The sequence below is a fragment of the Scyliorhinus canicula genome, chromosome 5, assembly GCF_902713615.1.
Source record: "Scyliorhinus canicula chromosome 5, sScyCan1.1, whole genome shotgun sequence".
In the NCBI taxonomy this organism is placed as follows: Eukaryota; Metazoa; Chordata; class Chondrichthyes; order Carcharhiniformes; family Scyliorhinidae; genus Scyliorhinus; species Scyliorhinus canicula.
Window position 1 is genome coordinate 209,411,710 of NC_052150.1, and position 26,413 is coordinate 209,438,122.

The 26,413-nt window shown below is 46.3% G+C and overlaps 1 protein-coding gene and 1 long non-coding RNA gene across 6 annotated transcripts in view; one reads left to right on the top strand and one right to left on the bottom strand.

The window, feature by feature from the left end:
- LOC119966544 overlaps positions 1-1,842 on the top strand; it is a 94,481-nt gene extending 92,639 nt beyond the window's left edge. Inside the window, exon 3 of the long non-coding RNA XR_005460792.1 lies at positions 1,330-1,842. This is a non-coding gene — a long non-coding RNA (uncharacterized LOC119966544). The remainder of the gene's footprint in view (positions 1-1,329) is intronic.
- Positions 1-26,413, bottom strand: part of dpp6a (dipeptidyl-peptidase 6a) — a 1,618,183-nt gene that overhangs the window by 924,246 nt on the left and 667,524 nt on the right. The window lies entirely within an intron of this gene.

Genomic DNA, 26,413 nt, shown 5'->3' on the forward strand with positions numbered 1-26,413 from the left:
ATTTCTCTTGAACAGCTCTGCTAACAAAGGTCTATTTAAAGAACAATCTCCAAAATGACTGGGGCACGTCATCCTTTTTTAATTTATTCATGAGATGTGGGTATTGGTGGCTGGGCCAACATTTATTGCCAACACTAATTGCACTTTTGAAGGTGGTGATGAGCTGCCTTCTTGAACCGCTGCAGTCCCTGAGGTGTAGGTACAACCACTGTGCTGTTCAGGGAGTTCCAGGATTTGCCCCAGCGACAGTGAAGGAATGGCGACATATTTCAAAAACAGGATGGTGAGTGGTTTGGAGAGGAGCCTCCAGATGGTGGTGTTACCAGGTGTTTTCTGCCATTGGCTTTCTAGGTGGCATTGGTCATGGGTTTGGAAGGGGCTGGCTAAGGAACCTCGATGAGTTCCCGCAGTGTATCTTGCAAATGGTACACATGGCTCCCATTATGCGTCGGTGGTGGAGGTAATGAAACTGTTGTTGCTGCTTATTCATCTATGCATAGATACATAGAACATACAGTGCAGAAGTAGGCCATTTGGCCCATCGAGTCTGCACCGACCCATTTAAGCCCTCACTTCTACCCTATCCCCATAACCCAATAACCGCGTCTAACCTTTTTTTGGACACTAAGGGCAATTTATCATGGCCAATCCACCTAACCTGCATGTCTTTGGACTGTGGGAGGAAACCGGAGCACCCGGAGGAAATCCACGCAGACACGGGGAGAACGTGCAGACTCCGCACAGTGACCCAGCGGGGAATCGAACCTGGGACCCTGGCGCTGTGAAACAACTGTGCTAACCATGTGTGCTACAGTGCTGCAAGTGGAGAGTATTCCCTCACACACCTGACATGTGCCTCGTGGACTAGCTTAGGTCAGGAGATGAGTTACTCATTGCAGGATTCCAACCCCCTGATCTTCTCTTGCAGTCACAGTATTTATATGGCAATTTCAGTTCAGTTTCTGGTCAATGGTAACCCTCAGGATCTTGATAATGGAAATTTCAGTTTTAGTAATGCCATTGGCGGCATGGTAGCACAGTGGTTGGCACTGTGGCTTCACAGCTCTAGGGTCACAGTGTCGATTCCCGACTTTGTGCGGAGTCTGCATGTTCCCCCTTCCCCTGTGTCTGCGTGGGTTTCCTCCGGGTGCTCCGGTTTCCTCCCACAGCCCAAAGATGTGCAGGTTGGGTGGATTGGCCGTGATAAATTGCCCTTAGTGTCCAAAAAGGTAAGGAGGGGTTGTCCATTCTTGTCGGTCTTTATTTGAAATTTGATGTTTCTTTTTCTCGGCTAACATCTGGCAATAAAAATGTCCTTGTTTTCATCAGAATAATCCAGGCCTGAAAGCTGCGAGGAGAAGTTTGGAGGACATCAGAAAAGGAAAATGGGAGCTGGACATGGCACAGATCGCCAAAATGCTGAGAAGCAGAGGGGGTCTCCAGGTGTAAACTGACTGTTTGACTTAGACTGGGAGCTCCAAGTTAAGAACTTCATGCTCAAAATAAAAAATGCAAAAATACACAGTGAGCACAATTTTTTTCTCTCCATGGAACACTGGCAATTGGAACAGAATCCCCACTGAGGTCGGTATGATCAAAATCTTCAAAGAGGAGTCGGATAAAGGTCTAATTGGAATGGCCCAGTTTAGCTCAGTTGGCTGGACAGCTAGGTTGCGATGCAGAGCAAGGCCAGCAGCCTGGGTTTAATTCCCGTACCGGCTGAGGTTTTTGTATGAAGGCTCCGCCTTCTCAACCTTGCCCCTCCACTGAGGTGTGTTGACCCTAAGGTTAAATCATCACCAATCAGCTCTCCTCCTCAAAGGGGAAAGCAGCCTATGGTCATCTGGGATTATGAAATGAAAATGAAAATGAAAATCGCTTATTGTCACGAGTAGGCTTCAATGAAGTTACTGTGAAAAGCCCGTAGTCGCCACATTCCGGCGCCTGTCCGGGGAGGCTGGTACGGGAAATTGAACCGTGCTGCTGGCCTGCCTTGTCTGCTTTAAAAGCCAGTGATTTAGCTGAGTGAGCTAAACCAGCCCCTAATTATGGCGACTTTACTAATTGGAATGGTCATTGAAAAGCTTCGTCAGGCATGAGATGATGGAATGGACCATCAGAGTTAGAGTTGGTACAGAATGTTGGCTGTGCAGGGCAGCAGATAGTTGTCCAATACATCGAGATGTGAAGATGGATGAATTGGGAGGTTCAATGGGAAAGGTCCCCTGACAGAATGGATTACCGACTGTCTTTTGAATGAGCAGGCTTTATTTTTATTCCCTGCTTTTTATCTTCCTAGAACGTATTATTACTTATTTCTTAAATAAATCATAGACTAATTCTGTATCAAAACTTACATCTCTCCATCACATCGGGAACTTCACTGTCAGTGGCAGAGAATCCAGCGACGGGCACAAATCAAGACTGGCGCCCGGATGCATTTAAGAGCATTGCCATTTCATCTAGCTGGGCAATAAGTGATGAAGGTCATAAATTTAACACAATCACTGGGAGTGAAGGAGAAGGAGAAATTTCTTTAGTCACAGGATTGTTGGAACAAGGAATGCTTTGCCCCAAGAAATGGCCGAGACAGAGACTCGCATCTCTGAGGGGAAAAAAATCATACAAGTAAAACTCAGGGCTATCGGGAGAGGTAATGGAATTAGTTTGGGACTGCATTAGCAAAGACATGCCTGGCTTCATTTTGTGGTTGTGAGCATCTGTAGTTGTATGATTTTAATTCGCAAACACAGGTTTGACCCGGCATAAAGCAGGCAACAGACATCTTGATCAGGGATATGAACAGCACAATTCATCTTTAAATGTGAGTTATTTCAACTACAGGGAAACACATCAGACCTTATAGACTAACAGGTCCATTATTGAGTTGAAAATGTGGGTTGGAATTCTCCGTCCATGGGGATTCCCTTTTCCTTCCGGCAGCGCACCCCCTGCCCGTGGGTTTCCGGGCCTGCGTGGGATGGCTTCAATGGGAAATTTTATTGACAAGCGGCGAGAGATGAGAATCCCGCCAACAGTGAACGACGTGCCAAGAAACACGTGACTGGAGGACCGCAGAATCTAGCCCGTGGTGTGTCAGCAGTACTTAATTTGCTGGCATTTGTGTTCGCAACCCCCCAAAAAAATAATATATTTTGAACAGCTGCCATCCCAAGCCTCAAAAAATTCTCTTCAGCCACCTGGGAAGTATTGCTCTCAAAGGAACATTGTAAGCTAACCGTTTACCACATCCTTCTCGATGTCCATTCCTGTCCACCAATCTTACTCATCACCAAATGATTCATCGAGGGTTGTTTTTTTAAGTGTCTTTAACAACGTCAGGCCGGTTTAGACTGCAATCCTCATTCTGTGCAACATGTTCTCATACATTCACCAGGCTGCTGCACAGTTTGCTCCCGGAACTGGCACACGGACCTAAGGAAACCTGCTCCAGTGTCTTCTACCACGCAGCGCTGAACCACAAAAGAATATTGTTTGAGCAAATATCTAATTATGCCTCAAGGTCAACCGGGATTGGGACTGTTAAGCAAACATCATTGACCTGAGGGCTGCCCTGCAGGGTATTAACAAAGAAATACGTTTTGTTTTTATTGGAAAGTCTTTTTTTCTCTAGTTCGGCTCTGCTGCCTCTGGGGCGTACAAATTTGTATCAGTAAACCGTCAGGCTGCTGCTGCTGTGACATTTGCAATAAAGGTTTTTTTTTATTTCGGGGTTTTGACTCTGCTGTGGCTTTCCTTCCAGCGCCCTGTTGAGGCTCACAGCAAGAACATAAACAAAACTCCTCACCAGATATGTAGAAGAAAAATAATTAACAATTCCGACATCAATCCAAGCCAACAACAAAGAACCGAAGGAGGAGGTTGGTGACGGTGAGAGTGAACACGTTCTGTAACTGGTGCATTTAGAAATTACAGGACAGAGCCGCTGGAGCCAAATGGCCTGTTTCACTGAAGGTTATCCACATGACTTTCTTCCATCTCTCTCTCTCATGTGTTTATCCAGCTTCCCCTTCAACGCTTGTAATTCACCTCAACTACTTCACATGGCAGAGAGTTCCGCATTCTAACCACTCTCTGGGTTAAATATGTTCCTCCTGAAATCCGTATTGGGTTCACTGGTAACTATCTGTCATCCCAATGATTGGCGCTATATGACATGTTAGATCAGCTCGAAATTCCATTATAGTTGGAACAAAAATTTAACACCTCAGCACTAACATTAAATTTTATTTACAAGAGCAAAGTAGAAATCAAATTTTCTCCTCGTGTCCAATTTCTTGATTTCATGGGGTTGATTTGCTCTATTTACAAGGCTCAGGTGGATCAATAAGTTGTATCATCAAATAAAGTATCTCCATAGATTCAAGTTTCTTGCTATTTCCTCAAACCCCTATTAGTGTGCAACCATTTATAAAAAAAGAAAAGCTGCTCTTTGCACTGTACCCTATCATGCCTTATATTCCAGTGAAATGCAGAGGATCGTAAGAACAGGGGTAGGCTGTTCAACGCCCCCTCTCTGTTCAGCCATTCAATTGGATCATGGCAGATCTACATTGAAAACAGTGCGAGAGGAGAGACAGCCAGGACATTGAAAAGAGCGTGAGAGGAGAGACAGCTGGGACATTGAAAAGAGCGCGAGAGGTAAGACAGCCGGGACATTGAAAACAGCGCGAGAGGAGAGACAGCCAGGACGTTGAAAAGAGCGCGAGAGGAGAGACAGCTGGGACATTGAAAAGAGCGCGAGAGGTAAGACAGCCGGGACATTGAAAACAGCGTGAGAGGAGAGACAGCCGGGACATTGAAAACAGCGCGAGAGGTAAGACAGTCGGGACATTGAAAACAGCGCGAGAGGAGAGACAGCCAGGACATTGAAAAGAGCGCGAGAGGTAAGACAGTCGGGACATTGAAAACAGCGCGAGAGGAGAGACAGCCGTGACATTGAAAAGAGCGCGAGAGGTAAGACAGTCGGGACATTGAAAACAGCGCGAGAGGAGAGACGGCCAGGACATTGAAAAGAGCGCGAGAGGAGAGACAGCTGGGACATTGAAAAGAGCGCGAGAGGTAAGACAGCCGGGACATTGAAAACAGCGCGAGAGGAGAGACAGCCAGGACAATGAAAAGAGCGCGAGAGGTAAGACAGCCGGGACATTGAAAAGAGCGGGAGGGGACACATTGAGAGCGGCGGGGTGCCAGTGGGAGCAAAGATAATATAAGGCGGGAACCGGAAGTACGACCCGCGGACTTCTGGGAAGGATTTTCTCCTAGCCAATAAATTGTGGTGGAGAGGATACCAGAGACACTACACGTGTAGTGTCTCCCACCCGCCCTCCTCCTCTAACCTAATAATAAGACCCATTGGGGTGAGCAGGTAAGTGCTATATTATATTATTATTTTTTTATTTGTTTTATATTTGTTTACCAGAACTTGGTTGAAATTAAGTGGGATGGCAGGGAAGGTAGTGCAATGTTCCTCCTGCAGGATGTTTGAGGTGAGGGATGCTGTTAGTGTCCCTGCTGATTTTACCTGCAGGAAGTGCAGCCAGCTCCAGCTCCTACAAGACCGAGTTATGGTACTGGAGCTGGAGTTGGATGAACTTCGGATCATTCGGGAGGCAGAGGTGGTCATAGATAGGAGCTTCAGGGAAGTAGTTACACCAAAGACTGGAGATAGATGGGTAACTGTAAGAGGGACTGGGAAGAAGCAGACAGTGCAGGGACCCCCTGCGGTCATTCCCCTGAGTAACAAGTATACCGTTTTGGATACTTGTGGGGGGGACGACTTACCAGGGGTAAGCCATGGGGTGCGGGACTCTAGCACGGAGTCTGTCCCTGTTGCTCAGAAGGGAAGGGGGGAGAGGAGCAGAGCATTAGTAATTGGGAACTCAATAGTCAGGGGCACAGATAGGAGATTTTGTGGGAGCGAGAGAGACTCACGTTTGGTATGTTGCCTCCCAGGTGCAAGGGTAAGTGATGTCTCGGATCGTGTTTTTCGGGTCCTTAAGGGGGAGGGGGAGCAGCCCCAAGTCGTAGTCCACATTGGCACTAACGACATAGGTAGGAAAGGGGACAAGGATGTCAGGCAGGCCTTTAGGGAGCTAGGATGGAAGCTCAGAGCGAGAACAAACAGAGTTGTTATCTCTGGGTTGTTGCCCGTGCCACGTGATAGTGAGACAAGGAATAGGGAGAGAGAGCAATTAAACACGTGGCTACAGGGATGGTGCAGGCGGGAGGGATTCAGATTTCTGGATAACTGGGGCTCTTTCTGGGGAAGGTGGGACCTCTATAGACAGGATGATCTACATCTGAACCTAAGGGGCACCAATATCCTGGGGGGGAGATTTGTTAGTACTCTGGGGGGGTTTAAACTAATTCAGCAGGGACATGGGAACCTGGATTGTAGTTTTGGGGTGCGAGAGATTGAGAGTAGAGAGGTCAGGAGCACAGATTTGACTTCGCAGGAGGGCGGCAGTGTTCAGGTAGGTGGTTTGAAGTGTGTCTATTTCAATGCCAGGAGTATACGAAATAAGGTAGGGGAACTGGCAGCATGGGTTGGTACCTGGGACTTCGATGTTGTGGCCATTTCAGAGACATGGATAGAGCAGGGACAGGAATGGTTATAGAACATAGAACAGTACAGCACAGAACAGGCCCTTCGGCCCTCGATGTTGTGCCGAGCAATGATCACCCTACTTAACCCACGTAACCGGTATACCCGTAACCCAACAATCCCCCCATTAACCTTACACTACGGGCAATTTAGCATGGCCAATCCACCTAACCCGCACATCTTTGGACTGTGGGAAGAAACCGGAGCACCCGGAGGAAACCCACGCGCACACGGGGAGGACGTGCAGACTCCGCACAGACAGTGACCCAGCCGGGAATCGAACCTGGGACCCTGGAGCTGTGAAGCATTGATGCTAACCACCATGCTACCGTGAGGTTGTTGCCGGTTCCGGGGTTTAGGTGCTTTAGTAAAGTCAGAGAAGGGGGCAAAAGAGGGGGAGGTGTGGCGCTGCTAGTCAAGGACAGTATTACGGTGGCAGAAAGGGTGCAAGATGGGGACTCTTCTTCCGAGGTAGTATGGGCTGAGGTTAGAAACAGGAAAGGAGAGGTCACCCTGCTGGGAGTTTTCTATAGGCCACCTAATAGTTCTAGAGATGTAGAGGAAAGGATGGCGAAGATGATTCTGGAAAAGAGCGAAAGTAACAGGGTAGTTGTTATGGGAGACTTTAACTTTCCTAATATTGACTGGAAAAGATATAGTTCGAGTACATTGGATGGGTCGTTCTTTGTACAATGTGTGCAGGAGGGTTTTCTGACACAATATGTTGACAGGCCAACAAGAGGTGAGGCCACTTTGGATTTGGTTTTGGGTAATGAACCAGGCCAGGTGTTAGATCTGGAGGTAAGTGAACACTTTGGAGACAGTGACCACAATTCGGTGACCTTTACATTAGTGATGGAAAGGGATAAGTATACCCCGCAGGGCAAGAGTTATAGCTGGGGGAAGGGCAATTATGATGCCATTAGACATGACTTAGGATGTGTAGGTTGGAGAAGTAGGCTGCAAGGGTTGGGCACACTGGATATGTGGAGCTTGTTCAAGGAACAGCTATTGCGTGTTCTTGATCAGTACGTACCAGTCAGACAGGGAGGAAAGGGTAGAGCGAGGGAACCGTGGTTTACCAAAGAAGTGGAATCTCTTGTTAAGAGGAAAAAGGAGGCCTATGTGAAGATGAGGCGTGAAGTTTCAGTTGGGGCGCTTGATAGTTACAGGGAAGCGAGGAAGAATCTAAAGAGAGAGCTAAGACGAGCAAGGAGGGGACATGAGAAGTCTTTGGCAGGTAGGATCAAGGAAAACCCAAAAGCTTTCTATAGGTATGTCAGGAATAAAAGAATGACTAGGGTAAGAGTAGGGCCAGTCAAGGACAGTGGTGGGAAGTTGTGTGTGGAGGCTGAGGAGATAAGCGAGATACTAAATGAATACTTTTTGTCAGTATTCACTCAGGAAAAATATAATATTGTGGAGGAGAATGCTGAGACCCAGGCTATTAGAATAGATGGCATTAAGGTGAGTAGGGAAGAAGTGTTGGCAATTCTGGACAAGGTGAAAATAGATAAGTCCCCGGGGCCTGATGGGATTTATCCTAGGATTCTCTGGGAAGCCAGGGAAGAGATTGCTGAGCCTTTGGCTTTGATTTTTAGGTCATCATTGGCTACAGGAATAGTGCCAGAGGACTGGAGGATAGCAAATGTGGTCCCTTTGTTCAAGAAGGGGAGTAGAGATAACCCCGGTAACTATAGGCCGGTGAGCCTAACATCTGTGGTGGGTAAAGTCTTGGAGAGGATTATAAAAGATACGATTTATAATCATCTAGATAGGAATAATATGATTAGGGATAGTCAGCATGGTTTTGTGAAGGGTAGGTCATGCCTCACAAACCTTATCGAGTTCTTTGAGAAGGTGACTGAACAGGTGGACGAGGGTAAAGCAGTTGATGTGGTGTATATGGATTTCAGTAAAGCGTTTGATAAGGTTCCCCACGGTCGGCTATTGCAGAAAATACGGAGGCTGGGGATTGAGGGTGATTTAGAGATGTGGATCAGAAATTGGCTAGTTGAAAGAAGACAGAGAGTGGTGGTTGATGGGAAATGTTCAGAATGGAGTTCAGTTACGAGTGGCGTACCACAAGGATCTGTTCTGGGGCCGTTGCTGTTTGTCATTTTTATAAATGACCTAGAGGAGGGAGCAGAAGGATGGGTAAGTAAATTTGCAGACGACACTAAAGTCGGTGGAGTTGTAGACAGTGCGGAAGGATGTTGCAGGTTACAGAGGGACATAGATAAGCTGCAGAGCTGGGCTGAGAGGTGGCAAATGGAGTTTAATGTGGAGAAGTGTGAGGTGATTCACTTTGGAAAGAATAACAGGAATGCGGAATATTTGGCTAATGGTAAAATTCTTGGTAGTGTGGATGAGCAGAGGGATCTCGGTGTCCATGTACATAGATCCCTGAAAGTTGCCACCCAGGTTGATAGGGTTGTGAAGAAGGCCTATGGTGTGATGGCCTTTATTGGTAGAGGGATTGAGTTCCGGAGCCATGAGGTCATGTTGCAGTTGTACCAAACTCTGGTACGGCCGCATTTGGAGTATTGCGTACAGTTCTGGTCGCCTCATTATAGGAAGGACGTGGAAGCTTTGGAATGGGTGCAGAGGAGATTTACCAGGATGTTGCCTGGTATGGAGGGAAAATCTTATGAGGAAAGGCTGATGGACTTGAGGTTGTTTTCGTTAGAGAGAAGAAGGTTAAGAGGTGACCTAATAGAGGCATACAAAATGATCAGAGGGTTAGATAGGGTGGACAGCGAGAGCCTTCTCCCACGGATGGAGGTGGCTATCACGAGGGGACATAGCCTTAAATTGAGGGGTAATAGATATAGGACAGAGGTCAGAGGTGGGTTTTTTACGCAAAGAGTGGTGAGGCCGTGGAATGCCCTACCTGCAACAGTAGTGAACTCGCCAACATTGAGGGCATTTAAAAGTTTATTGGATAAGCATATGGATGATAAGGGCATAGTGTAGGTTAGATGGCCTTTAGTTTTTTTCCATGTCGGTGCAACATTGAGGGCCGAAGGGCCTGTACTGCATTGTATCGTTCCATGTTCTATGTTAACTCTGTCTACCAACAGTGTTTCAATTTCCCTTAATAAGCTTGAGCAGCAAAAATCTATCAATCTTAATTGTAACGGTTTCAACTGGGCCGGGGCCTCCACAGCTTTTGAGGGTGGACGTTTCAGATTTCCTCCAACCTTTGTGTGAGTAATGGCTTGCTGACTTTGCTGAACACCCTCCCTTGAATTTTAATGTTTTGTCCCCTTTTCCCTGAACTCCCAACCAGAGGAAATAATTTCTATCTTCCCTATCCAATCCTTTGATTCACTAAAATACTCAATGCCTTTAATCTTCTCCACAAGGGATGCTGTGTAAGGGATGTTGTGTAATTGGGCGCTCAAATGGCTCAGATGGTGTCTCACTGGGAGCTCAGTCTGTGACCTTTCCCACAGCTTCTAAAATGCCATGATGCGGTACGCCACATCATCCCCTCCCCCTTCACTATCTCCGTGCCCCCACTGCCTTCCCTTGTCATTGTACAGGCCCCACTGCCTCCCAGGTCATTCTGAAAGGGCTGTTAATGTCCAGCCCATTTATCTCCACAGACGCTGGCTGACCTACTGAGCAGTTCCAGAACTTCCTGCTTTCAGTTCAGGTTTCCAGCATCCACATTCGTTTTGCTGTTGCACGCTTTATAGTGTCTTAGACGTGCTTCAGGGTCACTTGTTCTGCAGCATCTGTCAGAACGAAGAACTCAACACTACATCTAAATTCCATTCAGATTCAGTTTGTAGAAGACTGGTAATGACAATGTACCACAAATGGATTTAAAATAATCAACTATGTGTGGCTGAAAGCCGTCCCTTGGATTACATTTAAGTAAAGGACTCTAGGCAGCTTAACTAAGACAAATGTTCCCATGGTGCGAAAATGCAGAAGATTGGTTTAAAGAAATAGTGAAGATGGCTGAATCTGCCTCTGGTATTAATTTCTATTTCCTTTCCCATCGCCTGCAGCTCAGGCTGTGCTCAGGTTCTTTGTAACACTTTCGGTGCTGATAGAAATGAAAATAACCTTTCCTCTTTTTTTCTAGTCTCGAAGGTAAGGAAATCTTTCCAGACGTGATGCCATTTGGTATTCTATGGAACAAAATTTAAAGCAATTACATTTGGGTTTTTCTCAAAAGGCCTATCGCTGAGGTTAAGAAGTCGCACCTCTAAAATCCAACTCAAAAATATTCAGATGACGTTGCCCTATAGTTTATTGGAGCAAATGCGCTACCCAGTGTGGTACTGCACAGTGCAATCCAGGAAGGCCACACTTGCTAAGTTGGTTAATCATCCTGAGGCAGCAGTTCAGGGGTCTGAGCCCAGGAAGAAAGAGAATTGGGCCTCTGACGGCTACTGAGTGACCTCTGCTGGATGATGATGAGCAAAACATTGGTAGTGAACACATTGGAGTTTGGCTGTGATTGAGAACAGATTGCTAGGCCCAGTTTGCCTAGTCTCTTGCCCCACTGCCCACTCAATTCATTTTCCAATGAGTGGGACAGGTGAAACCAAATCAGGGATATAGATTCCTATGTCATTGCTTCCCGGTCTATCATCGGGGGGGGGGGGGTTGAGATTGGAGGTAAAGAGGAAGGGAAAGGAGCTGTACCTCCATCTGCGAGTGGTCAAGAATTTGGTAAACATTTACAAATGTAGGTAACACAGCTTCTGCATTTCCTGCCATTTGCTACACAAGAACATTCAGATGCCTTGGCTGCGTGTTAAGCTTGGCCGCCCAGATATCACCAGAGAGTTAATAGGGCCTGATGGAAAAGGGGTGCCTGTGGACGTTCCCCTCTGAGAACAACATTGAGAGAAGTCAGGGACGGCTCATGGTAGGCAGAACACAGGAATGTTTAAAAAATAATTTAAAGTACCCAATTCTTTTTTTTCCAATTAAAGGGCAATTTAGCGTGGTCAACCCATCTACCCTGCACATCTTTGGGTTGTGGAGGTGAGACCCATGCAGACACGAGGAGAATGTGCAAACTCCACACAGATAGTGATCCGGGGCTGGGATCGAACCTGGGTTCTCCACGCTGTGAGGCAGCAGTGCTATAAACTGCGCCACGGTGCCTCCTAGAACACGGAGTAGGAGTAGCCCATTAGGTCGGGGGTGTCAAACTCAATTTATGTGGTGGGCCTTATCATTTATCCCAGTACTGGGTGCTAGGCCCCATTCAGTCAAAGTCATCTTGACACGATGGAGTAGAAATGAATCTGCAGTTTAGCCATTTTGCAGGAGAAAAGGGGCACAAGCTATACCAATATCTTGGTGTGAAGTTCTGTTGCCACACTGATCCTCACTATTTGTGAATGTACCTGGTATCAGAGACTGCCTGGAATTATCGTTGGATCAATTTAATAATAATCTTTATTGTCACAACTAGGCTTACATTAACACTGCAATGAAGTTAGTTACTGTGAAAAGCCCTGAGCCGCCACATTCCAGTGCCTATTCAGGTATACAGAGGGAGAATTTAGAATGTCCAAATTACCTAACAGCACGTCTTTCGGGACTTGTGGGAAGAAACTGGAGCACCCGGAGGAAACTCACACAGACATGGGGAGACCGTGCAGACTCCACACAGACAGTGACACAAGCCTGGAATCGAACCTGGGACCCTGGAGCTGTGAAGCAACAGCATTACCCACTGTGCTACCGCGCTGCCCTAGAGATATACAGAGCAATGCTAGAAACTGCTTAAAGTACCCAATTCTTTTTTTCCAATCAAAGGGCAATTTAGCATGGCCAATCCACCTACCCTACACATCTTTGGGATGTGGCAATGAGACCCACACAGACACAAAGATAATGTGCAAACGCCACACAGATAGTGACCCGGGGCTGGGATCGAACCTGGGTTTTCCGCGCCGTGAGGGTGGGCTGTACACCCTTCTTTAAAATGTGTGATAAATTAGGTGGACCATGCAATGTGTAAGCCCCACCTAGTTTTTTCAGTTGTGTAGCAGCTTAATCAACGTTCCTTTTAGGAATCATCGCAGGCCATTCAGGAAAAAGATGGGAATGTTACTTTTACCTCGTCTTCCTTGGAACCGGAGGTGGAGACTGGTGAAGACCCCAGCCCCCTTGCTGGCATTAGTCACAAACTTCCAAAGCCACCAACCGCCCTGCCCAGGGGGCAAGATTTGCCCTCCAATTCCATTGTCTCCTGGGCGGCACAGTGGAGCAGTGGTTAGCACTGCTGCCTCACGGCACCGAGGACCCTTGTTTGATCCTGGCCCTGGGTCACTGTGTGTGAGGAGTTTGCACATTCTCCCCGTGGGTCTCCCCTAAGGAGACCACAACCTAAGGATGTGCCAGGTAGGTGGATTGGCCACGCTAAATTGTCCTTTAATTGGTTTTTAAAAAAGAATTGGGTACTCTAAATTTATATTTTAAAAATCAATTCCACTCTCTCCAGAGGGGAGGACTGAATTTGTGTCCTGGCATCAGGGGTGCTGAGGGAATAAGGAGCATTGCTACAGCGAAAAATATCAAAGGGGTATTTGATATCTCCCGGATACCGGTTCTTTCTGCCAGAGATCTTCACCTTTAAATTTCTTAACAACAAAGTGTCAAGAGCCCCAAGAATTAAAAAAATTTTTTATCTTCAAGTGACTGATTAAATTACACAACAAGTATTTAAGTTTTAAGACTTTTACTGTAAGAAAGAAACAGAAGTTTATTTGGTTTATTTGGAAACTTTGACTGATCACTATTTAAGTCGGCAATTTATATTATAAAGTACAAAAAAGCTTCCCATTAATTTTCTAAAATGACTGAAAATCTCTCTCCACAGTTATGCCTTACTCTTAAGAGGATACTTCATTCTCCAGGAACCAGTCAAGGGAGATTCCTGGAGGTTTGCTTCATTTGTGGTCTTTTGCCAGTGGGTAATTCCTAATCCCTGAACTGAATTCCATAGTAAGGGACAAATTGGAGATTTCTCCCTTTCGCCAAAGCTTGGAAAATCTTCCAGCCTCCTTTAAACCCTCGCAAACTTGGTCTCTTTAATCCAAACACACGCCTCCATCCTGAGTCTGTGTGGTAAACAATAGAGGTTAGCTACCTCTTGCCTCTCTTTCTGTCTCTGACATTCTTGCAAACAGCCTGTGTCTATGAGGTTCCGTCATATTTTAGGGAAAGCTGCAATGTTAACCTACATTTGCTTTTTTTGAACTCTACCCATCTGAAAGCCCATCTCCATGGCAATGTGAATGACTTCGGCCTTGAATTAAGATAGAAATGCTAATTATCTGTATCTAGTCCCCCAACTTCATTTTAACTTAGAATATAATAGACAGTTGAGAGTATTCAGCCATTTAAAACCTGACATTCTCAGCACCTCCCTTGGACTTGGAGACGAAGGTCGGGATTCAGGCCAGGTGGGATGCTCCATCTCCTCCAGTAAGAGCTGTCGTGATTTAGTGCAAGCATTGAGGTGCGTGGACCTGGCGGCTTAGAGTTCAAGGGGTGGCAATGTGGTAATTACGCTCCCAACAATTGTTGTGCTGAGGGTGTTCCTTCCTGGAATGTGGGAGTCAGGGAAGCTTGTGCTCAGCCGGTAAGGCTCAGGTTTTGTGGGGTTTTCCTTGGGATGGGTCTCCTTTGGCTTCTCTCCTCATCTGCAGCTACTAAACACAGTAAACAGTTAGTCAGTATGTAAAAGTTAAGGTTTCCCCATATAAAGTGTAACTGTGCTCATCTGTATTGAAGGCAGTGTGTATGGGTAGGAAGCTGAATGCTTTGAACTGGATTGTTTATATTGAAATTCACACTCCATTGTCTGTTGAAAGCAACGTGTTTGACAGTGTGGAACTTCAAAGCGATACATCAGATTGTTTATTTTTACGGCTTTGCAGGGATCCATTAAGTCAGGGTAGTAGCTGCTTCTCTGACCACAATTCTTTTTATGAGTCTGCCCCTTTGTTATCGAGTGCTTCATAGAAAGTGAAGAGGTGGCCTCCACAGCTCACCTTTCCTCAAGAAGAAAGAGGCAGACTCCGAGGAAACATGCAGTTAGAGAAACAGCAACCAAAAGGAGCCCCATCCCAGTGAAGACCCCCAACCTGAGCCCATCTAGCCCAGCACAAGGCCCCTGACCCCCCAGCTCCCAGGAAGGACCCCACTCAGCACCCTCAGACTGCAAGGTGCCAGGTTGGCATTGCCAAGGGGTGGGGCTTGAAGCGGGGGAATGGGGGGGGGGGCTGAATGGGGGCCTGGGGGGGAGGAATAAGGTGGGGGAATAAAGGGGGAGGGTGAGATAGAGGAGGGATGAATGGGGGCCTTGTAGGGGGGGGATGAAGGGGGCTTCTGAAAGGGGGGACCTTGTTTGAGATTACGGTGCAGTGAGGCCCTGCAAGCAATTCTGGGTGGAAAGGGTCAGCTGCAGCTAATGGAGATTGGAGTGCCCTTAAAATGGCGCTCTTACCCCAGAGGTGTGGGACCTGTCTGAGATTTAGATCCTGCCCCTGTCAATTGCAGCATGGATCCCAGTGTGCCATGGAACGGCACTGAAAACCCCATTTCCCAAGAATAAATTTCCATGTGCCATGGAATGGCACATATGGGGCGTCCCTAGCACTAGCAGGGACCACTCCCAATTCACCGCTGGTGGGAGCACTTATAGACTCTGGAACGGAGAATCCTGGCCTTACAGTCTGTCCACCACCAGCAGAGCTGTTCTGCCCATTGTTTACAGGGGTGGATATCTTTCATCTTCTTCCCAGTAAGACAACCTGGGCTTCTCTTTAACCTTCAACAAGCAAGCCACCCCGGCTTGTTAGCAGAATTCAGGGCAGGCCGCCTGATCACCTCATTCCTCCCTTTTATCCGGATACATTTTATGAATTTTGTACTGGTGCCAAGAGCCTGGATGGGCTCTGGAATATGTGTCGAACCATTCAGGAGGCCATGTGTTAGATAACCCTGCGTAGGATCATGGTTAATCCATACCTCCCAATCCATGTATCACCAGCTGCTGTTCTCCATTGGAAATAAACCCATCAAGACTATTTATGTCACTATTTTACAATCTTTCTCTCAGGGAAATGGAGCTATTTTTTTCTTTCAGGCAGTTGGAACAGTAACAATGCAATGCAAAGACATTTTCTGCTTGAGGTGGGTGTGAATGACACTTTCACCCCCATAGCTCGCTAACATGTTTAAATGCGCGGGTGGTAGGTTGATAAAACCAAGCACAATATGTGTCTATTTGTTGAAACTGTGAAAGTCGGTAAACTATTTCCCTGCTGTTCTGATACTTTTGTCTCCAGTGTGTTTAATTCTGCAACATGAACAGCATAGGGAGAAATGATTACTCTGGTGTGGCCACGTCCAGCACTAACATAGCTTTTAGATTCTCATTAAAGTGGCACAATTGATAAATACTTGACAAAACCAGCCAAGCAGCAAGGTAAATGCTGGCAATAATTATTGTACATTACGGAGCTCTACCATTCTTATTTCACACAAGGTTATTCCAAAGTTATTGTGCCATACTTTATGATAAAATGCGAAATGAAATTTGCGCAGCATCCTTAATCAGCATATTATGTCCCATAAACATGCCTTCCATAGATGCTCAGTAATTAATCTGCATTAGTGCCAATCCTTTGCAATTGCTGCCACTCTGCATATTTTCCCTCTCTTTATAATGTCAACTGCCTTAATACTTCCTCATTGCCTTTTTGTTAACTTTGTTCTTTGTTTTTCATCTTTCTTGCCTGTCTCACACAATCTCTTTTCTGTTCATGATTATTTGATCAGAATTTTTCACAACTCCCTTTCACTCTCTCTCTCTCTCTCTCTCTCTCTCTCCCCCCCCCCCCCCCCCCCAACCACTGTGGGTTGGCCACTGCGTGGGGCTGGCAGGCGTAGTTATCCAAGCTTTTACTGCCTCCAAAACTGACCATTCCAATCCACACATGGCTGGCCCCCCCATCACGAACCCGAGTTCATGCAGAACTCTGCGGCCTGTATTCTAACTCGCACTAATTCCCGCGCATCCCTCGCCCATGTGCTCCCTGAACTACACTGACTCCCAGTTTGACAGTGTCGTGATTTTAAAATTCTCATCTTCGTTCTCAAATCCCTGCATGGCCTCAACCCTCTGCAACCTCCTTCGGCCCCATAACTCTCCCGAATTTCTGCACTCCGCTGATTTTGGCCTCATGCTCATCTCCAATTTGAATGCACCACCTTTGGCAACTGTGTCTTCAGCTGCTGAGGCCCACAGCTCTGGAATGTTTTCCCTACATATCTCCACTTCTCTCCCTCTATTTCCTCCATTAAGATACTCCTTTAAATCTACCTCTTCGACAAAGCTTTTACTCATCTACCATAATAGCCCCCTCGGTAGCTATTTTGTTTGATAATGCTCCTGTTGATTGTAATTCTGACTATCTGTGCACAAATGCCGGTCACTGCTGAGGATCGAGGGATGGGAGGAACCAATCTGGAAGGAATGGCAGGAAGGAGCATGAGGGAAAGCAGGAAAAGCACTGGGATCATTGTACACAGAGGAATTAGAGAGAGAGAATAAAGCGACTGAGACAATGGGCGAAATTTTCTGTCCTCCCGCATGTTGGCCAGCGGCGGGATCGTCTCAACCTGCCGCTGTAAATGGGATTTACCATTATATCCATCCCACGCCGTTGGGAAACCCGTGGCCAAGGGACACCATCAGCGGACTCTCCTGTGAACAGCCGGAACATCTGGGGAGAGTTTCCACCGTCATGCATCTTAAACAAATTTAATAACCCAAGGAACCTGTCATCAGGGGCTAATGTGAAGAAAAGTGTGGCGTTTGCATGTTCTCCCTTGTCAGTGCGGGTTTCCTCCGAGTGCTACCGGTTTCCTCCCACAACCCAAAAATGTGCAGGTTGGGTGGCGTTACGGGAATCGGGAGGGGCGGGGGAAGCGCCAGGCCCAACCTGGGTGCTCTTCCAGAGGGTCGGTGCAGACCTGATGGACCAAACAGCCTCTTTCTGTGCTGTGGGGATTTTGTGGATGAACATGCATCAAAGCGAGAAGGAGCTAATGAAGTGAAATGGTGGAACGAATCACTGAGGTATGAAACCATCACGCCAAGCATCCTGTTGTGACCAAAGGTAAGGACTCCACACATAGCCAGACAGAAAGGGCACAGCTAGGTTTAATCCACTACTCCTCAATGCAAAATTCTCACTCTCCACCCCCCCCCCCCCCCCCCCCCCCCCCGCTCAGGGCCCTCTTCCCCAAACTGCTCCCAGGCAGGGGTTTATAATTTGTTGGGATCCTCCAAACGGGAGGGTGTTCTGCCCCCTTATGGGTGGCACGATGGCACAGTGGGTAGCACTGCTGCCTCACAGTTACAAGGACCAGGTTCAATCCCGGCTCTGGCACACTGTCCGTGTGGGGTTTGCACATTCTTCCCATGTTACAAGATACTGCGAGGCCTGGATAGAGTGGGATGTGGAGGATGTTTTCACTTGTAGGAAAAACTAGAACCAGAGGACACCATCTCAGACTAAAGGGACGATCCTTTAAAACAGAGATGAGGAGGAATTTCTTCAGCCAGAGGGTGGTGAATCTGTGGAACTCTGCTGCAGAAGGCTGTGGAGGCCACGTCACTCAGTGTCTTAAAGACAGAGATAGTTAGGTTCTTGATTATTAAGGGGACCAGGGGTTATGGGGAGAAGGCAGGAGAATGGGGATGAGGAAAATATCAACCATGATTGAATGGCGGAGCAGACTCAATGGGCCAAGTGGCCTAATTCTGCTCCTATGTCTTATGGTGTTTGCGTAGGTTTCGCCCCCACAATCCAAAAATGTGCAAGATAGGTGGATTGGTCATGCTAAGTTTCCCCTTAATTGGAAAAAATGAATTGGGTACTCTAAATTTTTTTTTTAAACTCTGAGGTGACCAGGTTTGCTCAGTATTTCCAACATTTTCTGTCTTCATTCACATCCCACCCAAATGCGGCAGCACCCTTTTGCCTTTTCGTGTGGCAGAAAAGGAACTCTCACGTTTTCCTTCTTTAAATGATCAAACTCCTAACACTGAGGAGTTAATAGAACATAGAACAGTACAGCACAGAACAGGCCCTTCGGCCCTCAATGTTGTGCCAAGCCATGATCACCCTACTCAAACCCACGTATCCACCCTATACCCGTAACCCAACAACCCCCCCCTTAACCTTACTTTTATTAGGACACTACGGGCAATTTAGCATGGCCAATCCACCTAACCTGCACATCTTTGGACTGTGGGAGGAAACCGGAGCACCCGGAGGAAACCCACGCACACAGGGGGAGGACGTGCAGACTCCACACAGACAGTGACCCAGCCGGGAATCGAACCTGGGACCCTGGAGCCGTGAAGCATTTATGCTAACCACCATGCTACCCTGCTGCCCCAGTTGTGCCACAGGGTGGATTTTTATTGTATTCTAGTAATAAAATTCCCTCAAAATGTGTCAGTTCAACACCAGAAGGCATCAAAGTACGGGAAGTGAAAAGGCTCATTTACCCTTCCAGCAGCTAACGTGCCATTGGCCTGTACTTCCCCCGAAATTCTTTCATTGTCTGAGGGAGGTGACGAGAAACAGATAAATCTTCAGCAAAGATCATTCGCTCCTGAACTGCGCCCTGCTGGAAGTTGCTGAACTAAACTCCAGGTCACCATTCAACTGCATGATCCACCTTATTCAAGCCGAATGACCTTCAACACACCTGGGACATTTCCACCGTTTCAATAATTCATGATCGCGGCGGGAATTAATTATACATGTTAATCCATGTAATCATTTCTAATGTTCATCCATTGTTGGCCCAGTTACTTATTATGACTGATGATTGTAGAATTTAATGTACTTATCCAAGGACAGCTCTGATATTGCTGTAAGGGGAGGGGGTGGCATGGTGGTATTGTCACTAGATTAGTAGTCTAGCAGTGCAAGGTACATCTTTGGGGACCCAGGTTCAAATCCCACCACAGCAGATGGTAAAATTTGAATGTAATTATTAAAATCTGGAATTAAAAGTCTAACGATGACCATGAAACCATTGCCGATTGTTGTGAACATCCATCTGGTTCACCAATTCCCTTTCGGAAGGAAATCATAGAATCATAGAATCCCTACAGTCTGGAAGGAGGCCATCTGGACCGTTGATTCTGCACCAACCCTCTGAAAGAGCCCCCTACGTCGGCCCACACCCCAATCCCATCTGTCCTTTGTTCACACTAAGGGGCAATGTAGCATGGCCAATCACCCTAACGTGCACATCTTTGCACTGTGGGCGGAAACCGGAAGAAACCCACGCAGATAATGTACAAACTCCACGCAGTCACCCAAGGCTGCAATCGAACCCGAGTCCGTGGTGCGATAAGGCAGGAGTGCTAACCACTGTGTCACCCATGCTGCCATCCTGCCATTCTTACCCGGTTTGGCCGACATGTGACTCCAGACCCACAGCAATGTGGTTGACTCTTAACTGCATGAAGTTACTGTGAAAAGCCCCTAGTTGCCACACTCCAGTGCCTGTTTGGCTACACAGAGGGAGAATTCAGAATGTCCAATTTACGTCTTTCGGGACTTGTGGGAGGATCATAAGAACTAGGAGCAGGAGTAGACCATCTGGCCCCTCGAGTGCTCTGCCATTCAATGAGACCATGGCTGATCCTTTGTGGACTTAAAAACATAGCTCAGGGACACGGCCTTCCTTTTCAAATGTGAGCCTTTGGACAGAAAGCATCTTGGGAAGGTAAGCGAGTCAACGGTGAATCTGAGGTTTAGACTGGGGAAAAACTGAAGAGTGACGTCACAGGAGGTCTGTGATCAGATTGGCCAAGACAGGACCTGCTGGTAAGTAGTGGTGACTGGTAAGTAGTTTATCTTTTCATTGTCTATTTTTTGTTTGTTTTTCATTTGTTTTTTGGCCTTGTAGTTGTATCAGTTAACCTAAGGTTTAAGACATGGCAGGAGATCCCAGGCCCGTGTCATGCTCCTCTTGTATGATGTGGGATTCAGGAACACGTCCACTGTCCCTGGCTCCTTCACATGCAAGAAGTGTGTCCAGCTGCAGCTCCTGTTAGGCGGCTTGACGGCTCTGGAGCTGCGGATGGATCACTTTGGAGCATCCGCGATGCTGAGAACATCGTGGATAGCATGTTCGCTGAGTTGTTCATACCGCAGATGAATATTACTGGGGGAGATAGAAAATGGGTGACCAAAAGACAAACAAAGAGTAGGAAGGCAGTGCAGGTGCCCCCTGCGGTCATCTCCCTGCAAAACAGATATACCGCTTTGGATAATGTCGAGGGAGATGACTCAATGGAGGAAAGCAGCAGCAGCTAGGTTCATGGCACCGTGGCTGGCTCTGCTGCACAGGAGGGCAGGAAGAAGAATGGCAGGGCGATAGCGCGAGGGGATTCAATCGTCAGGGGAATAGACTGGTGGTTCTCCGGACGCAATCGAGACTCCAGGATGGTACATTGCCTCCCTGGTGCAAGGGTTGGAGTGGCTGTAGGGAGGCTGTAGGGAGGCATTCTGGAGGGGAAGTGTGAACAGCCAGCTGTTGTGGTGCATATAGGCAGCAACAATATAGGTAAAAAATGGAATGAGGTCCTACAAGCTGAATTCAGGGAGTTAGGAGTTAAATTAAAAGGTAGTGATCTCAGGATTACTACCAGTGCCACGAGCTAGTCAGAGTTGGAATGTCAGGATAGATAGGATGAATGCGTGGCTTGGGAGATGGCGCAAGAGGGAGGGCTTCAAATTCCTGGGGCATTGGAACCGGTTTTGGGGGAGATGGGGCCAGTACACACTGGATGGTCTACACCTGGGCAGGACTGGAACCATTGTCCTCGGCAGTGGGGTGTTTGCTAGAGCTGTTGGGGAGGATTTAAACTAATGGGGCAGGGGGGTGGGAATCAATGGAGGAAGTCGGAGGGAAGTAAAACAGGACAGTAAGGGGGAAAGTATAAGGCAGAGAAGCAATAGTTAAAAATCAAAAAGGGCCACAGTACAGGGTACAGTGACTGAGGGGAGCTCAGTGAACAGGCCCAGTAATACTAAAAGGAATAAAACGGCAAACACATAAATGGAAAGCGAAGCAGCAGGTTATTACATGAAGATATGGGTTCAAAGATAAGGAAAATTAGGAGAAACGTTAAAAGGAAAAATAATTTAGCAGAGCATAGAGGTGTTAAGATTCAAAATGGAGGTATAAAAGCCAACATAAGGGTATTTTACCTGAATGCTCATAGTATTCGGAACAAGTTAAATGAGTTGATGGCACAAATCATCGTGAATGACTATGATTTAGTGGCCATTACTGAAACATGGTTAATGGATGGTCACAACGGGGAGCTAAATTTCCAAGTGTATGATACTATTCGGAAGGACAGAGTGGATAGTAAGGGAGGTGGTGTAACTCTGTTATTTAAGAATGACATCCGGGCAGTATTGAGAGATTACATCGGTGTTATGGAGGATAAGGTTGAATCCATTTGGGTAGAAATCAGGAATAGTAAAGCGAAAAAGTCACCAATAGGAGTAGTCTATAGGCCACCAAATAATAACATTACGGTGGAGCGGGCAATAAACAAAGAAATAACTGATGCATGTAGAAATGGTACAGCAGTTATCATGGGGGATTTTAATCTACATGTCAATTAGTTTAACAGGTCAGTCAAGGCAGCCCTGAGGAGGAGTTTATAGAATGTATCCGTGATAGTTTCCTAGAACTGTATGTAATGGAATCTATGAGGGAACAAGCTGTCGTTGATCTTGTCCTGTGTAATGAGACAGGATTGATTAATGATCTCCTAATTAGGGATCCTCTCGGAAAGAATGATCACAGTATGGTGGAATTTAAAATACAGATGGAGGGTGAGAAGGTAAAACAAAGGAGATTACAATGAGCTGAGAGAAGATCTGGCTAAGGTAGACTGGGAGCAAAGACTATATAGTGAAACAGTTGAGGAACAGTGGAGAACCTTCCAAGCAATTTTTCATTGTGCTCAGCAAAAGTTTATACCAACAAAAAGGAAGGACCGTAGAAAGAGGGGAAGTCGACCGTGGGTATCTAAGGAAATAAGGGAGAGTATCAAATTGAAGGAAAAAGCATATAAAGTGGCAAAGAATAGTGGGAGACTAGAGGATTGATAAATCTTTAGGGGGCAACCGAAAGCTACTAAAAAAGCTATAAGGAAGAGTAAGATAGAGTAAACTTGCTCAGAATATAAAACAGATAGTAAAAGTTTCTCCAAATACATAAAACAAAAAAGAGTGGCTAAGGTAAATGTTGGTCCTTTAGAAGATGAGAAGGGAGATTTAATAATGGGAGATGAGGAAATGGCTGAGGAACTGAACAGGTTTTTTGGGTTGGTCTTCACAGTGGAAGACACAAATAACATGCCAGTGATTGATGGAAATGAGGCTATGACAGGTGAGGACCTTGAGACGATTGTTATCATAAGGAGGTAGTGATGGGCAAGCTAATGGGGCTAAAGTTAGATAAGTCTCCTGGCCCTGATGGAATGCATCCCAGGGTGATAAAAGAGATAGCTAGCGAAATTGAAAATGCACTCGTGATAATTTACCAAAATTCACTGGACTCTGGGGTGGTCCCGGCGGATTGGAAATTAGCAAACGTGACAGCACTGTTTAAAAAAGAAGGTAGGCAGAAAGCGGGTAATTTTAGGCCAGTTAGCTTATCTTCGGTAGTAGGGGAGATGCTGGAATCTATCATCAAGGACGAAATAGCGAGGCATCTGGATGGAAATTGTTCCATGGGTTCATAAAGTACAGGACATGCCCAACTAATTTAGTGGAATTCTTTGAGGACATTACCAGTGTGGTAGACAACAGGGAGCCAATGGATGTGGTATATTTGGATTTCCAGAAAGCTTTTGACAAGTTGCCACACAAGAGGTTGCTGCATAAGATAATGATGCATGGCATTAAGGGTAAAGTAGTAGCATGGATAGAGGATTGGTTGCATAATTAAAAGCAAAGAGTGGGGATTAATGGGTGTTTCTCTGGTTGGCAATCAGTAGCTAGTGGTGTCCCTCAGGGATCAGTGTTGGGCCCACAATTGTTCACAATTTACATAGATGATTTGGAGTTGGGGGCCAAGTGCAATGTGTCCAAGTTTGTAGATGACACTAAGACGAATGGTAAAGCAAAAAGTGCAGAGGATACTGGAAGTCTGTAGAGCGATTTGGATAGTTTAAGTGAATGGGCTAGGGTCTGGCAGATGGAATACAATGTTGACTAATGTGAGGTCATCTACTTTGGTAGGAATAACAGCAAAAGTAAAATACTAAAAAATGCTGTTGTGCAGAGGGACCTGGGTGTCCTAGTGCATGAGTCGCACAAAGTTGGTTTACAGGTGCAACAGGTGATTAAGAAGGCAACATCGAGGGCCGAAGGGCCCGTACTGCGCTGTAGTGTTCTATGTTCTATGTTCTAAATGGAGTTTTGTTCTTCATTGCTAGAGGAATGGACTTTAAGACTAGGGAGGTTATGCTGTAATTGTATGAGGTGTTAGTGAAGCCACACCTGGAGTATTGTTTTCAGGTTAGGTCTCCGTACCTGAGAAAGGACGTACTGGCGCTGGAGGGTGTGCAGAGGAGATTCACTAGTTTAATCTCAGAATTGAGGGGGTTGGATTACGAGGAGGTTGAGTAGACTGGGACTGTAATTCTTTGGAATTTAGAAGGACGCGGGGTGAGGGATCTTATAGAAACATATAAAATTATGAAGCGAATAGGATAGATGCGGGCAGGTATTTTCCACTGGCGGGTGAAAGCAGAACTAGGGGGCATAGCCTGAAAACGAGGGGAAGTAGATTCAGGACTGAGCTCAGGAGGAACATCTTCACCCAAAAGGTTGTGAATCTATGGAATTCCCTGCCCAGTGAAGCAGTTGAGGCTCCTGCATTAAATATTTTCAAGATGTAGATCGTTTTTTGAAGAATAAAGGAATAAAGGGTTACGGTGAGCAGGCGGATAAGTAGAGCTGAGTCCACAAAAGATCAGCCATGATCTCATTGAGTGGCGGAGCAGGTTCGAGGGCCCAGATGGCCTATTCCTGCTCCTAGTTCTTATGTTCTTAACTGAGGAAGGATATTCTTGCTATGTAGAGAGTGCAGCGAAGGGTTACCAGCTGTTTCCTGAGATGGCGGGACTGTCGTAGGAAGATACCAAGTTGGTTAGGATTATATTCATTGGATTTTAGAATAGTGAGGGGAATCTCATAGAAACTTATAACATTCCAACTGAATTATACTGGGTAGATTCAGAAAGAATGTTCCCAATGGTGGGGGTGTCCAGAACTAGGGGTCATAGTTTGAGGATAAGGGGTAAACGTTTTAGAACTGAGGTGAGGAGAAATATCTTCACCCAGAGAGTGGTGAATCTGTGGAATTCACTACCACAAAAGGCAGTTGAGGCGAAAACATTGTGTAATTTCAAGAAGGAATTAGATGTAGCCCTTGGGGCTAAAGGGATCAAGGGATATGGTGGGGAAGGGGGAATCAGGGTATTGAGCTTGATGATCAGTCATGATCAGAATGAATGGCGGAGCAGGCTCAAAGGGCCGAATGGTCTCCTCCTGCTTCTATTTTCTGTGTTTCTATGTATCATTAAGTGTATCTTTTGTAAAACAAACCATCCTTGACCTGTCTGATAGAATATCTATCATTTCCAACTTGGTTCTTATACAAATGTTTGCCTTGAGTTTACAAGTATCCAGGAACAGCTGGCTGTTTATCTGAGCTCCTAGAGCATAGACGAGCACCAAAACATAAACGTCAAATAATCTTCAGGAACCTGTAAAATTCTCTGACGGAAACGTCTCATTTTGATTGCATAGATATATTATCTTGTGCAATCATATGGTGTAATAACTAAATATACAAATATTGGATAAACATTAATAATGGTTCCGTGGATTAACGCATACAATTAATGTAACTGATGACCATTCCTGTCACGTGCGTGCGTTATTTATCTCAGTAACTGCTATTAAACAGTGGATGAACATCTTGGTAATTGAACAGGTCAGGAATGATTGCGCATATTCACTGGGAAGGAATAGATGAGGAGTGCTTTGGTGTGATAACAATGAATGGTCATTTCAGCAATGATTGGATGTAATCACAACGATTATATGGGAACACAGTACAGTTCCTGTTGCTTACACCAACTACGCTCGTCAGAGGCAGTCACCCTGTATTAGGCAAATGGTGCTGAGGTTTTTCCGTTACCATTGAAGTTAATTACAAAGAGAGTGAGTTGGATTCTCCGCCGGCGGGATTTGGCATTGCATTGCCAGCGCACCCACACCGGCAGGCTTCCCGCGACGTGGGGTGGCCACAATGGGAAATTCCCGAGGCAGGTGATGGGAAAGGAAAACCCCACTGTCGCGAGGGCTTGCCGGCCAGGAAAATGGGGTTGGCGGTCCGGAGAATCCAGCCCAGTGTTTATCATACATTAAACATCCACACTAGCCACATCCATCCCTTAATTGAATATGCTTTGCCTGTGTGGCACCCTGGCCTCGCACACACCGAAACTGCTCAAATCGGAAGAATATACAAGTATGCACTGAGATTGATATTAGCTCCTTAATATCAGTCGTTCGACGATGCCATTCTTGTCACAAACCTTGAAACTCTACATGGAAGAAGAGTTGATATTTTTATGCTAAGTTTGGACAATTCCAATGTGCAGTC